Source organism: Callithrix jacchus, chromosome 7, assembly GCF_049354715.1.
Source record: "Callithrix jacchus isolate 240 chromosome 7, calJac240_pri, whole genome shotgun sequence".
NCBI lineage: Eukaryota > Metazoa > Chordata > Mammalia > Primates > Cebidae > Callithrix > Callithrix jacchus.
In genome coordinates, this window is record NC_133508.1 from 134185524 (window position 1) to 134197658 (window position 12135).

The 12135-nt window shown below is 36.9% G+C and overlaps 1 non-coding gene across 1 annotated transcript; it reads left to right on the plus strand.

Moving 5' to 3' along the window:
• Positions 1-9232: 9232 nt before the first annotated feature.
• On the plus strand, positions 9233-9394 carry LOC118143550 (U1 spliceosomal RNA). Its single transcript, XR_004727743.1, has one exon. It is a non-coding gene; the product is annotated as a U1 spliceosomal RNA (small nuclear RNA).
• The last annotated feature ends 2741 nt before the right edge of the window (positions 9395-12135 follow it).

Sequence of the window (12135 nt, forward strand, 5' to 3'; positions counted from 1 at the left end):
TACTAGTCTGAGTCTCTTCTATGCCCACTCTTCACATCAGTTGCTAGGTCCTCTGCTCATCTGCATTGGTCTAGTTCCATGCTGTTCAATGTTGCTTTGATCACTCCTCTTTTATCAGAGGCCCTCTGTTAATGACAGCTCTCAGACTTCCTGCCTGCAACTAATGTGGATTTAGCCTCTATGGTATGGAGGTTTTCACGAACTAAACAAATTTCATCAATAGTGTTTTTAATACTTTGCGTGTGTCCATCAGTCCCTAGTTGCCACTGCAGGAATTAGGTGCAAATTCTGCACAGCAGTATCAAGTGCCTGACACGTCTATAGACACACTCACTTCAAAATGTATTCTGGTTCTACAACTCCGGTTTATCATTCCAGAAATGTTTACCGGATCCCCCTCAGTGACTGAGAGTCAGGCATTGGCTTTACTGTGATAAACAAGGCTGATGGGATAATTGGCCTCATGGAGTTTACAGTCTACAAGGAAAGGGGATGCACAGACTTTACTTGATTTTTTAAAAAGAGCATATTACAGGATTTGCATATTTTCTCCTTCTCTTTAACCATCATCCCTTCCAATTTACTCACAAGCCCTTTTCCTTTAAGATTTGTATCTGTTTTTCTTTATCAAATGTCCCTATATCAGCAGCAGCTGGTGGTTAAAACTTTTTTATCTTCTGCCAATGTGAGCTTTTTAATTTAACTTTTTAATGCTCCTTTAAACAAAATTTATAATTGGTTCCTTTAGGGAATATGCTATATTTTGCTCTTGTATGTGTTAATTCAAATAAAATACACTCTACCAAATGCTTAGTTTCAGTGGATTCAGGGAAGGGAGAAAGTGTGGTAAAAAGAAAGGCACGGTCTCTGCCCTCAAAGAGCTTAGTTAGGTACAATCTTCCAGCAGGAATTAAAACCAAGACCTCGGAAATAGTTAACTAATTATATACGGTACAAGTAGTAAATGTTAAAGAAGTGGTTAAAATAACAAGAGTTCTAAGATTTCAGAGACTGGAGATCCCTCTGTAGACTCAAGAACTCAGGAGGTAGAAATTAAATGTGGCCCAGAAGAAGGACAGATAAAGAGTTTCATTGGGCGTAGGGGAAGAGGCAGGCCTCTCAGGCAGGAAGCTTGGCAAAGGAACTTAGGTGAGAATGGGTAGGGAGGAATTGTGTAGAAATGATGGCAAATACTGCCATAGGTGGCTTAGGGGCTTCTGGTAAGAGGCCCTGAACCCCAGAATCAAGAGTTTGCATTTTAAAATGAGGGAACGTGTTCTCTTTCCAAGTGTATGAGGGCGCGTAGCTTTAAGGGCAAGAATTTCCCAGAGCCATGCCCCCGTTCCATCTCTCTCCATCTGGGAGATTCAATGGTTTATGTTTGAATGTCCTGACCCGGGAAGAAACTAAAAGTCAATCACTCCAGCGGAAGTTCTAAGGAACTCCTTTCATTGGCCCAGGGTCTTAGAGAGGGTGGGGGTTTCTCCCAGGAAAAACTCCATGCTCCCTCACCTGCACCAGATTTCCAACTTTCTGGAATTGTGTCCCACACGGTAGGAGTTCCCTCCGGGATTTTCCCCTCTGGAATCCCCTTCCACACTCTTCGTGGAAGCCTTTCTCTCCTTTCCTTCTCTTTTCTCGACCAAAATAAAATCTCCTTTCTGCAACACTTTTTGGGTCCGATATTCACTTTACGAGCATGCGGTGCAGCTGAAGCGGCCCCACCACTTATTCCTTAAGAGGCTGGCGGCCAAGAACCCACAACGATCACCGAGTTACATAATGATAATGGGATACAAAAAGACATTTTGAACCAGATAGTGATATGGCAAACTCTAATTTGCTGCTTTTTAATAATGCTGCTATTGTAGGCTTCATTTTTTTTGTAAGATAGATTCTAAACTTATATAGACTTAGTTTTTAGCATCTCTGTGTGTGTGCATCTGTGCGTTTGTGTTTATGACTGTTTATTCATGGCCTTTAGAATGGTTTCTACTCAAAACTACAACATTTTCCTCTAATGGACTTGCAGGAGACAGAATGTATTCATTATACATATTTTAATTACAGGTGGCAGGAATCCAGCTTGAAAAGCTTTACAGAAATAGGAGAATTTATTGGGAGAATAATGAGATATCCCATAGAATCCAACAGAAAGCTAAGCTATGGAAATGTCAGTTATACAATTGGGCTCAGGAACTATCTGGGAATAGAAGAATATCAGGATTATCTTTATCTCTAGTCAATGTACCTTTTTATTTATCTGCTCCATTTTTTTCTCCTTGTGTAAGTCAGTTGATTTACATTCTATGGCTTTAAATTCATGTGAGGAACTCTCAGATTAATATACAGTTAACATCATTAGTTTCAGGAGAGAATGCCAGAGCTCTCATTCTAAAATTCAAAATCTCAGAGAAGGGGTTCAGTGGTCCAGCTTGATTCAGGTTCTAACTTCTTAGCAATCAACTGTGACCCTCTGTGGGCAGAGTTATATTGTATAAAATCATTGCTCCTATGATAAAAATGTGAATGCCAAGGGGAGATATTTCTAGAAAAGTTGAGGATGGACCACCAGAGAAGAAATCTGTCTTGCACTCAGAAGTGACCATCTCAACCATCTTTTAATAAGGGAACATCTAACTTTAACTAAAAGGGCGCTTATTACACAGGAGTGCTCAATCACCGTCCAAAGCTTAGACCAAACTGAGGCAGTTTGGATAGGCTACCAGAGCCTCATGGTTCCCTATATTTCTCTTCTATCTTACAAATAAGATTCTGGGTTCCATCTTTAACAGGCATACAGAAAATGAAAACCCAGAAGATTGAACCCTGATGGACAGATGACTTGTGAATAAATATCCCTGAATAAATATTGATCTGGGCCAATAGTTTCTGCATTGCTGGGAGGTTCCTCTTATAACTGCTTTAGCCAAGTGTCCATTGGTCAGCCTGAGCATGTGATACAATGACTTCTTTAATTGAAAGCAAGCAGAAACAGATGGGGACATCAGCTGCTACTGCACATTGGTTGCTACCACTGGAAAATTGGTTGCTACCACTGGAAAATTGGTTGCTGTAACAAGCACACATGGGAAAGAACAAAGTGTTGAGATTATCACAAATGGGATTATAAAGGTTAATGCATGTGTATAGTTATTAATTTTCAAGCGATCACTAAGATTCATCTTTGAACTGGAAATCAGGATAAACATCTCAGAAATTTGAAATGGCAAATGTCAAGTTTCTGTATTTACCTATTTGCATGTATCTGTTCTCTTGCATTAAGCCTTCTAGTTTACTGCAGTATGCATTGCAACTGAAATACAAACTCATAGAAGCAGGAACCTCGTTTAAAATTGTTTTGGCTACAAATTGTCCGCTCCCCACCACTTCTACCCATCTTTTATGCCTAAAATATTATCTTGACCCATGAATTGTTGAATGAATATTTGTTTATTGGTAGATTTATGGGAAATGTTTTAGTAAGAATCCTCAGATGGTGATATGCAAAGTGAGTTGGGTAGTAGGTAGAGAAAAGACTAAATATGGCAAAACACATTTGGCTTATTTTACCAGTCTGTATACATATACTGATAAGGATCTCTACAGTCTGATGGCAATGAATCTGAAAAGAAATAATTGCTTTTCAAAAAGACTATGAAGAAAAGGAATAATAGGATTTAGAAATGGGTTGGCTATTGTGTGTTCAAAAAAAAATTAGTAAAAGGCAGTGTGAATTTTTAAACTATGAGAATAATAGAATTAAGGAAAACTAGAGGAGAATTTGAAGGAAAAGTAAGTTTTAGGAGATTAAAAATATTTAAGTGGAAATATCTAATAATATCTTATTATTATGACATAACATTTTCCAAAAGAAGGTGCCAAGATGCTTTAAAATGGATCTCAAGACGAACATGCCTACTACTAAATATAAGCTGACATCTGGGAAAATTATTATCTGAGATGATAATCAAAGCCATATGACCTGATTCTTAAAAATTTGAAGTAAATTTTAACTAGACTATTGCCATATTTAAATTTACATATATGAAGGGGGCTGAAATATTCAATGAAAAACTTCGGTAACCTACCATACTAAATAGACCTATATTTTGATATAGAAGAAAGAATCTGGATTTGGATTTCAAATATTTAGATTCTTATCTCATTTATCTCACTGTTGCCACTAACTAGCTATGTAATGTTGGATAAGTCAGATACCCTGGCTAGACTGTGTCCATCAGTAAAAGACAATGTTTGTATAGATGTTCTCCAAGTTTCCTTCCAACTCTGAATTCTCAGATTCTACTCTCCCTATGGACTTGCAGACTTGACATTTAAAGGTGCTGTTATGTGTTTTCACTTAATAAAAGGGTAGTGACTCTGTTTGACATCCAGAGGTCTCATGGATCTAGGACTCAATTCATAAGATTAAACAAATTTGTAGGCATGATTCAGTAATTGTGGGCTTTGTTTTTTTTTTTTTTTTTTTGCCTACCATAATTCACAATGGCTACCTCAATTTAACCAGTCCTCCATGATTACAGTAATTCATGATTTTGCAATACTTTTTGATGCTTTACCTACATATATTATAAGAATGTATCTTGATATGAAAGTTCTGTCACCAATGGAAAGCTTGGCAATGTTAGCAGATATTTTTGGCTGTCACAGCTAGTAGGGTGGTACTACTGGCATTTGGTGGACAGAGATCAGGAATGCTGATAAACATCCTACAATGCGCAGGACAATTCCTCTCTCCTCTAACAAAGAATTCTCCTCTCAAGATATCAATAGTGTTGAGTTTGAAAAACAATTTTTCCTCTTCACCTTTCTTAAGTCCATGACAAATTAGCCTTAAAGACATCATACAATATAACCATTTCATCGCTGTCCTGCTCACTTAGTGTTCTCACATATCCATCCGTGCAAAGTGGAATGGAGGGCACATGACCCTAGTTCTCCCGATTTCTGTGATGAGAGGGGAGGAAAAAATGAGAACTGAATCTGCAAGATGACCTTAGAGTTGGGTCTAAACTCGGAAACTAAGTGATTAAGTTTTCAAAAGGAATTCAGAGTCAGTAAAACAACAGGCTTTATTTTTTCTCCCTACTGCATTTGTCACTTTTGAGCAGGTAATTTTGGCAAATAGAAACTAAGACTTACAGGGAAGCTAATGAGTTTATTCAGGAAGCACAATGTGAAATTAGTGACATCATTTTGAAAAATTAACTCTCTCAGACAAAGCTTGTAAAAATTGATTAACAAGCTAGTGGCGGCTGTTGAAAGGACATGCTTTCACATCTTTTAGAAAACAACTTTCAATTATTATGAAAGTATATACATATTTGGAATTAACACACATTTATGTACTTAAGTGTTCTTTTTCTCTCCTAATGTTCTATTTTCAGTTTATGCAAATTTGTTCACGATTACATTATCTGGAAAATAGGATTGTGCAGAAGCAAACTTGGGCTGGTGATAAAGTGATCTATGTCACCTGGCTCCATGAGTCTTTTCTTCCCTTTTTGTTGTTATTATTTACTGGCATTTCACCTGCAGCAAAACATAAGTTTAAAATGTGGACTTTATTAGGTGAGTCAGCCTAGAGAGGGTAAAGTATTTCAAGAGCAGTACAAAATATAAGTATTCTTGAATTTTAATTTTAAGCAGTTTAACATACGTATGCAATGAAGGTTTATTTATTGAATTTGAAAAATTAATTTCTTACAGCCTTGAGTGTATTTTGCTTTGTCTGCCCCTGGGTTTGTACATATTGGTGTTTTATTCTTCCTTTTTAATATTTCAACAGGTGAGGCTGGTAAGAAGGCTGATGATGATGTTTTGCACCTAGAGGTCTTATGGAACCAGGACTGCATTTGTAAGTGGAACAAACAACTTTGGGGGATGGTTTAATAATTGCCTTTGGTAGAGCTTGTCTCACATTCATTAAAAACTGCAGGCAAGGCTGCTTCCTTGATCTTCATTTCTTTTCAGTTGCCAAGCAAACAAACAAACAAAACTCCCTTCCTGATAGTTACTTAGTTATCTAACCTAGAATGTCTTTGACTAAAAGTCAACATTTAGAGGTTAGAGGTTGGCAGACATTTGAATAATTGCTGGAATGAATAACTAGTCTGCATTTCTTGTTTTTTAAAAAATTGAAATACTATGGAATTTTAACTTTATACCACATTAAGATTTCATTGTTAAAAATATTTATTGTGTTCACTCTTTGGTGAATGAAAAATATCATGTTGCCTAATTATCTTTGATGTAGGAAGTGACTAGAGCATAATTAATATAAAAGATCATGATTTTATTATTTAGGAAATGATAAGGGAGTACTAAGCCTCTGTCTAGTTTATAATTACAGATATTAGAAACCATCTATCTTTATTCCTCATTGAGTTTTATAACTACATCTGAATTTAGACTTATAAAAGTGACATTATATATGAAGCCCACAGAAATACATCTTGTATAGAAAGTGGACAGCCAGCATTCACTTTTCTGTGTCAAAGGAATGCCCATAAGAATTGTTGGTAGGCGTCTAAATGTGGAGGTAAGTAATAAGCAGGTATTGACTTCTGTTGAGATCAATATCAAGATTTGTTGACCCAAAGAGGTTAAAATTGACTGAAGAGTGGGACAATAAATCTTGTTATTGACTAGAAAGTAGAAGTCAATATATGTATTATTATAAACATTTTTCTTTTGGTGTAGATGATGGGGTGGAGTCATTTTTAAGACTTTAAATGCATATGGCCATATGTTTTTTATATCGTAGTGGTGGCCAATACAGGCTCCCTGGCTTATAAAAAGGTGGCTGTTTACATGACATCAATCATATACCTGATTCATCATTCATCATTTCAACCATCTTTCTCCCTGCACTTTTAGGCCCTCTTATCCTGATTAATTTCAAATTCAAATGTGGATTACACGAGCTTGTATGATGAAATTTTGTTTAAAACAAAAAAACAGAAAACACTCTTAGCATTCATTTCTCTAGAAAGCAGTTGACACCTTCCCAACAGCCTTACATTTTCAGGCAATGGAAAGACTTCCTTCTAGGCTGCACGTTGCAAGATGACTCTTCCCCCAGGTGAGCTGTGAGACTTACTGGGTCATCTAAAAAGCATGTCACCTTTGAAGATTAAGACATTTTTAAAATGTATATTTAAAATGAGAGGTTTTTTTGAAACCACAAAATATATGCAAGCTAGGTCATTTCTAAGATTTTCTATTCATCACCAACCAGCCATCCACAGAAAGCAGAATAGAAAATTTATTTTTCCATAGTTGAGAGAAGAAGAAATGGAAAACAATTTTCCATTGTTCCAAATAGCTCTTACGTTGATAAAAAAATCAAATTTCTATACATCTAAGCTGAACAGAGCATGCAGGGCTACACTAAGTTTCTGTTCTGTAGTTTTGTCTGAACTGAGGTCTGCACGCAGGCATCAAGAAAGCATGAAATCCTAGAGGAAGATTCAGCCACAACATGGATGTTTCAGAGTACCAGCCCAAAATTCCTTTGTGCCTAGTGAATCCACCCTCCTACCTCCATTCCTGGCTACATGGTAATAATGAAGGAAAAACAAAGAAGTTTATTTCCTTTCTAGGCTCCTCCCAAAAGAGGGTACTTTACAAGCAATATTCAAGTCCATAAATGCTCAGAAATCTGTTAGGGATGAAACATGAGAGATGCCTTGAACGCCTCCCACTATGGGGTGTCTCCAGTTCCTTAATACACCCCATGGTGCCTCACGGCTGGAGAAAGCGCTGCACAACCCATTTCCTCCTTATCTGTGAATTTCCTTGCTTTTATGGCTTTTGATTTTAATGGTTGAATTACATTTACATCTACTTGTGCATTTGCCATCAGCATCTAAGTTCCAGCCTTAAAGCCTTTATGAACTTTGAGAACAACTTTCTCATAAACAACCTCATTTGGTTTATCCACATAAATTCACACAATTCATAGTGCTACGAAGCTCCAGAGACACCTCTGTACTAAATGGCAGGTGTTTTCAGTCTTTACTGGTTTTAAGTACTTTACAATGAATCATCGCTTGAGACAAATTGGTAATTAATTCGCAATAATTTCAAAGCCACTGGAAATGAACCAAAATGTTGGTTAGCCAGAGGCATTGATCAGTTGAATTAAGTTTTAGAATCTGTGGTCTTTAGTGAGAAGGTCTTTAGTTCTATAATGGGAACACACCCAAATAGTACAGAAGAGCCATCTAATCATATAACATATATTGATACTATTATAGATATGCATCCAGGTTTATACACCAAAACATCTGTGTTTTCACCATAAACACAGGAAAGGGCATGAGACAAGAATGTAGCTAGAGGAGAGCTCTGGGGTACCACTCCCAGGAAAAATTATGTTTTTAATCTTACCAACCCCATTATACAAAGTAAACATATCTATCTTATCTATTAATAAATTAGATAATTTTTTCTACAAAAACCAAGAAATTTTACTTTGACTTTTTGCTACTTTTAATTATTGCTAAGATATATAATCTTGCCCTTTCTCTCATCCATCCATATTCTTTAAGTAAAGTCCAGAAAAGGATATAATCTAAAAACTTTGTCTTCTTGTAATAGGAGGGTTGCACTCAAACCTTCTTTTTGTTCTGTAGTTCAGCTGGTTACAGTCTGCCACAGGTACCTACGTATGGGACTTGGAGGCAGACCAGGACCATGTGCACAGATGTAAAAAAGCTAACATCATTCCACAGTTAACATTGCTCCATTCTCAAACTACACCTAATCATCAGAAAAGACATTTCTTAAGGTATACACCCAAGTAAGGGGTGACTTGGGGAGGAGACAACAGGAACATTTTGGAGGTTGGAAAACAAATGGACAATTGGTAAAGGAGTGTGCAGACCTGAAAAAAGATGCAATTATAAACTAGCAACAGAGAAAGCTAAAATCCAACCACGTTTTGTATTGCAGAATCCTCTAAAAGCCTCAGCCTCTGTAGAAACAGGGAAAAGGGGAAAGAGACTCTGAGAAGGACGATTGATTTAAAGTCTAGTAGTCAGAGCCCATTCCATACCTCACACAGCTGGGCATCTGCTCCTCTCTCAGTTCAGTGAAAGAATCAAGTTCCATTCCCTGGAGGTAATAAAGCAGAGGCTCTCTGTAGGGGTAGTAAGCGTTAAGGTCAGGGGCTCTATATACTGAACTTAGAAAGCATATGTGCATATTTACCTGGCAGGGAAGATATCCTTATCACAAAGGTGGTTTTCCTAGGGCAAGGCTTAAATGTTGCATTTCAGATATGTTGACCCTGTGATTTACACACATTTGGGAAATTTGTCTGCATGATTTGTGGTAGTGGGGGAACTGCCTTGGCTTTTCTCCTGGTTAAAAAAAGAAAGAACAAAAAGAAAGCATATGTGAATGTCTGCATATGATCCATGAAATTGGGGATCCAATTACTTTTGTGGTTTCCAGAACATAGGTAATCAGGCTTTCATCCTAAGTAGAGGACTGGGAAATGGATTTCCCCCAAAGGGACAAAGAATACATTTGAGGTTCTTTAAATAAATGTCCTTGTCATATCTTCTGTAGTAAATACTTCAGTCAGCTAATCTCACACCATAAACTTCTAACCAGCCTTTAAATATATAATATATGAAATATGTATGTTTCTTATATATATATTTCTTAAATATGAAGTATCGAGGATCAGACAATGAAAAATTATAAAGTGAAATCCAAAACTATCAGAGGTAAACACTACTTGGAGAACAGAGACAATGAAAGGAGAGAAGTTGAAAAGAAAAAGACATTACTATGAATAATAATCATTAGCAATACAAGGAAACTACTGTTACTGTGAAAAAGGAAAGAGGGCTTGTTTTTAAGGAACACAGAGGAAACATGAGCCTTGGAAAATAAAATTATAATAGAAAAAATGTTTAAATTTAACAGAAGAGTTGAAAGATAAAGATGAGAAAATCTCCTGGAAGATGAAAACGGAAAATGAGAGGAAATAAAAGAAAAGGATAAATATCAGTCACCAGTCCAGGATGCTCAGTGCTCAGGTAAAAAGTGGTACAGATGTTGAGCGCAGTGGCTCATGCCTGTAATCCCAGCACTTTGGGAGGCTGATCACAAGGTCAGAGATCGAGACCTTTCTGGCTAACACGGTGAAATCCTGTCTCTCCTAAAAATAAAAAAACTTAGCCAGGCATGATGGCACACACCTATAATCCCAGCGACTTGGGAGTCTGAGGAAGGAGAATTGCTTGAATTCAGGAAGCAGAGGTTGCAGTGAGCCGAGATCGCACCACTGCACTCCAGCCTGGGCGACAGAGCGAGACTTTCCCTCAAAAAAGTCAAACAAACAAACAGTGGTACAGAAACTACTTGTATACATCATCAAGGAAAAAAAAGAAAGAAAATTTATATAATGTTTCCTTCATATACTGTACCTTGGCCAACCGTGACTGTGTATGGGGTTAGTCCTCAGAGCTCTGGCTGGCCAGGCCTCACAGGCTTTTACTATGAATTCTTCAGCAGAGAAGCTCTGACCTTCTCTACCCAGATACCTGTGTGAATTGAGATTCATGACTGCCACAAAATAATACCTTGTCTTATATTAGGCTTTAATCTTAAAATTTCTAAGTATTTGATGTGATTTGTTTAGTTTTTTAAATTAGATTTTTTCAAAAACAGCATTGTTGTATTATAATTGACATATCAACTGCATGTATTTATTTTAATGTATATACTTTATATATTTAAAGTGTACAATTTGATCCATTTTGACATATAAATAGACCTGTAAAACCTTCACAAGATAATCAACATATTCATCACCCCTCAAAGTTTCCCTGTGCCCCTTTGTACCCCCTTACCCATCCCTTCCTCATTTCTGCCCTCCAAGAAACCACTGCTTTCCATCATCACTACTGGCCTCTTAGAACTGGAATGCTGGATTCCGAACACTGGATCATGAACTGTTCTAAAAGGGCAGTGCTATCAGATTGCTCCCTAGTGAAAAGAAGATCCTTGAGCTATTATAGAATCTCTAGCTTTATACTTTTCCTTTCTGGAAAATCTCCATCTCTCAGCTTATAGCTACTTTTCTTCTCCCTTCTGACATCTTCTGCTGTTACTTCTTGACTGCTATCACCAATGACCAGTTAAATTGATACTTCTGTTTTGGGGAGTATAACTACACATGCACAAGTACATGTACACACACACACAAACACACATGCACACACACACACACACCTCCTCACAGTTTTGTTTCCATAAAAAAAACATGAGTACACCTTAAGAGGAATCTTTTCTATAGCCCTGTAACCAAAATTAAATCTTTTTACAGTGTTTTGTAATAGTTCCCAGTAACAACCATAGTAGCTGTTGTACTAGCAGAATTAGTAATAGTTACTAGTGTTTACTGAGCACATACTGTATTCTAGGCACTTGATATGAGTTGTGTGAGTTATTTCACTTAACAACCACTACCCTAAATGGAGCATGTTGGCTGGATGGTTTTGATGGCTGAGGTCCATTGTCAAAAAAAGGCATGAGAGATTGAACCGGCTCTTGTTTTAATGTGTATGATTACCAAGTAGAAAGAATACTAAGCAACTGAGAATTCTGTCAAGTTGAAAAGTCTACAGGACTAGATAAAAGGGTGTCCAAATAACTTAAGATCAAAAGAAATACAAATATTCATATGAAATAGCAAGTTAGGTGGGGGCAACAGAATTTCTTGAGCAGCCCAAGGTTAAGGTTACTTAGATTATGAGACCAAACTCTTTTTTTTCTTTTAATTTAGGTGCCCATTTGATATAGTGACTATGAATAGGGCTCTACGCATCTCACTGGGTCACTAGAAATAATTCATTTACCACCCTAACCCCCTATCTCTTGATATTCACTCTTGACTACTTAGGAAAACATGCCCCAACACTGCTTAGGATATTATAATTGTTTTCCTAGTAGACAATCATTTTCTTAGCTTGGAAGTTTTAATTATAAAACTAGTTAAGAAAATCAAACACAGTATTAATATGAGTATATATTAAGGAAGCATACTTGACTTTTGGGTATTTATAATGTTTAAGATATTTTAGTCTATTA